The sequence below is a fragment of the Sander lucioperca genome, chromosome 7 (genome assembly GCF_008315115.2).
Source record: "Sander lucioperca isolate FBNREF2018 chromosome 7, SLUC_FBN_1.2, whole genome shotgun sequence".
NCBI lineage: Eukaryota > Metazoa > Chordata > Actinopteri > Perciformes > Percidae > Sander > Sander lucioperca.
In genome coordinates this window covers 38,781,366-38,785,187 of record NC_050179.1, presented here as the reverse complement: position 1 = coordinate 38,785,187, position 3,822 = coordinate 38,781,366, and the positions used below count along the sequence as shown (strand labels likewise).

The window sequence follows — 3,822 nt, the reverse complement described above, 5'->3', positions numbered from 1 at the left end:
TCAGGAAGGAACATGTTTTGGTCGAACATTCGCACCCATAAAAGAAAAAGCCACATAATATTAAATGAAGTTAAAGGGGAGCTATGCAGTTTTGGCCATTTCTTTGTTTTCTCTCTTTTTGCTGGCAGGTTTCTCTATAGAGCTCCCCCTACAGCTTCAGAATAGATATTTGGCAGCTCCTATGTTTCCTCGTGTCTGACTCCTCTCTCGGTCAGTCAGCTGTTTCCTCTTTCTCTGTTCCTCTGACAATGCTTTCCTAGCTTTCTGCTTCTTTTTTGCCGGCTCAGCCATGACGATAGTGTGAAAAACTCCATCTCTACCTTGTTAGCCGGTTCCTGAATGGGCGTATGTGTGGCAGTGCTGTGAAGCAATTCGTTACATCGTGAGACCTGATATCACGCCATACTTCCTGACGCTGAGGCCGCCGGCTCACCGGCTGAAAGTTGCGAGGGTGGTTTTTCCGCTCACAGGCGCTAGGGGGGAGCGAGACGACCACCATTCAATCAAAAAAAAAAGTCATATAACCATTCCAATGACTCTGAAGCTGTTCAGTTAAGGTAAATTAAGCTAAAACAAACTGCATAGTTCCCCTTTAACTGTTTACACAATACAGTAACGTGAGTTATTTAAATGAGCTGATACATGGTTAAACCTCATTGGCTCTTACCAGTGGATCTCCGTGTGTACTTCGTCCACAGCAGTCTCCACCAATCGCTCCCAAAACGTCCCAGTTAGAGGAAATTACCTAAACATGTTCTTTGTAAATCTTTACAATCATTCCCTGAAAGAACCAAGCAGGCCTGTCTTGTTGCATGATCCAAATTTTCTTCAAAACTTTTTCAGCGTGTAGCTCGCTAGCTCGAAGGTTGTTGTTGTTTTCCCGAGGCGAAGGGATTTGAAGAACAGCAACACACAGAGAGAGGAAGGGGAGGGGCAAAGCCTGGTTGTCAGGCTTTATCCTGGAAATGTACCTCCGTTTATCCAGACTAGTGTTTGGGTGCTCTCGACACGATGAGCCTGCCTTCCTCCACACCTTTACACAGTTGGCCAATCACATTCAGTGGGCTTGAAAAGGGTTTTTTGACGCTGTAACACAATCAGACAAGCACTTGGTTTAAAGCTTACTGAGGCCTTGAGTTGTGCAGTTGCTCACCTCCGGTACAGTGAACCTGACAGTGAACCCTGCTGTGGAGTTTTTGAATGCTTCCCTATTTCAGTAGCCTCGCCACTGCAAACCTAAAGGCAAAGGTTTGACTCACAGGATTAATACGGTTTGATCTTTGCCTCGTCCTAGGGGATGAACACTTTTGATAAAAAAAATTAAAAAAAAACAACCTAACACCCTGTTTTAGTCTGAGGCAATGTTGAGGACACAATGACTTGATTTTCTCTGGGAAAATACAGGGCTGCAACTAACGACTACTTTAATTGTTGATTCATCTGTCGATTATTTGTCGATGAATCGGTCAGTTGTTTGGTCTATAAAATGTCAGAAAATGATGAACTCCAAGTGGTTTCAATGTTTGTCTTAACAATATCAACTCTTGGGACAAACTTTACATTCGGTCCCACCAACATCTTCTGCATGTCTAAACCTATGTATCATGGGGTGTACTGAACATCACAGCCTCTGGGGGGGGCACTATTGGGGCTTTAGGTCTGCAGTGGTGCAGCGTGTTATTCCCCCTCCCCTCCCTGCTCAGATAAAAGCTCAGCGATTATCATCGTGTACTGTCGTGGTCTAGCTTTAGGCTTTGGACCGAATTATATTCAGCCGGCTATGTGGAGACAAACTGTGCTTTCAGGGGGCTTCCAGCACTTATTATTGTAATATTATAACATTATCAACACAGGACCTAGCAACAAAAAGTGTGAGACATTTTATGCACTTACAAAAATAAAAGATATGTTATTATTTCCAAGGAAATAAATGAAGAAGAAGGAAAATGTTTGGGCTGTGGAGTTCTAGCAGTAGAAATCAACCTGAGATGGTTCTAGTGCCAGAGAGAGTTATGATATATATCAGAAGACAACACACCAAGCTTCCTGCCATCTTTGTATTACAGCTAATTGTAGCCATTGTGCTAGAGAGCATTCTGTAGTTTACTGATAGAAAAGTATACCAGCACTTTGGGAGGTGGGGAACGTTTGGAACTCGCAGTAAGCTTGTTGCTGATGATGTAGCCGAGGTCTGGTGACTGGCTGGAGATTTCCAGAGAACACAGCTGCTGAAGTTGCGTCTGTATGTGTCAGTGGGAACTCTGAGCTGCACAACTCTTTTATATTAATTAAGGGCTGTAGGCCCCGCCTCAAACCACTGTCAGTCAAACTTCTTAAAACCTGTATTTGTCGTCTCAGTTAAAAATGCTTTGTGGAATTTACACTTGTGACATTTTTTGTATCAAAAGCATTTTTATATAATAAAGGTTCTATTTTAAGGAATTTGGTTGTGTCTGTGTTAGCTTTGAGTTTAAGGTCAATGAATAAGGATTATATATATATATATATATATATATATATATATATATATATATATATATATATATATATATATATATATATATGTGTGTGTGTGTGTATCGCTTGCTGTCACCCTTCTCTCCAATTTATGTGAATATTTTATATTTAGCACAGAAGTTATGATTTAACTTTTAAGAACGTTCTTTCACCTTTCTCGGATTATTCATCTCTCTCTCTCTCTCTCTCTCTCTCTTTAAATGGAATTAATTGTGTAGAAGCTTAAAACATAATATGCAAAATTATAGAAAACTTAGTCCAGACCAAATACTGCTGAATAAAATACTGAATAAATAAATGGTGTTTTTTGGTCAAATTATATTTTGCTGTTGCAAAAACATTCATTAGAATAGTATTTTTATCAAAGTGGTACCAACGATAGAACCGGTCACACAGGAGCTGCATTCTCGGCTCACATGTACGAAGCGTTTTGTTGTCTCACTGCATCTAAAAGAGAAGACACTAAAAAAAAAAACTGGGCTCGTCCGGGATTTGAACCCGGGACCTCTCGCACCCAAAGCGAGAATCATACCCCTAGACCAACGAGCCACCGTGATCACGAGTTGAATGAGTAGATAATTATACCTCTACTAGTGCCACTGTTTGATATGTAATGTAAGGTTGACATCTATTGGCGAAACAAGTAATTGCAATATATTTGATTTTGACTTAATGAGTTTACGTAAATATGTAGTTTAATAAGTAGTTCCTGTAATCCTCCTTTTATATAGTTTGTTTTATTTGAATGCCTATTTTTCTTGGTTTTCTGTGTATGTGGGTTGGAGAGGGCTACAACTGCATTTCGCTGTAGGCCTACTGTATGAACTATATCATTATGCTTACGCTATATATGCTATATGGCATAATGACAATAAAGATAAACCTTGAACGTGTAATATAAAAATGTCAATGGGTAAATATCAAAAACAAGATTTTTTTAAGAGAATAGCTGAAATATTATCTTACGGAAAGGATTGCAAACAAAACAAAACAGGTTTTTGATCAAGATGTCGCCGTACTATGCTCTCACTTGCTCTGTTATCGTGTACTGTATATTGTGTATGAATCTTTGTGTACGTAGTCTATGGTCCGTAGTGTGTGTCCCTTCTGTTGAGGCAGACAGAACCAGAGCACAAGAATGTCATTGTGTTTCTAATACAAATGACAATAAAGTTGAACTTGAATTATGCACTTAAGGTTAACATTTTCCTGACTGGACACGCTGAAATGTCAAAACACTTACCCTGCAACGCCATTTCTATCCACACATGACTTTCTAACCCTAACTCATGGCTGTATTAGAGA

At 39.7% G+C, this 3,822-nt stretch overlaps 1 non-coding gene across 1 annotated transcript; it reads right to left on the bottom strand.

The window, feature by feature from the left end:
• Window positions 1-2,994: 2,994 nt before the first annotated feature.
• On the bottom strand, window positions 2,995-3,066 carry trnap-ugg. Its single transcript has one exon. It is a non-coding gene; the product is annotated as a tRNA-Pro (tRNA).
• Window positions 3,067-3,822: the final 756 nt, after the last annotated feature.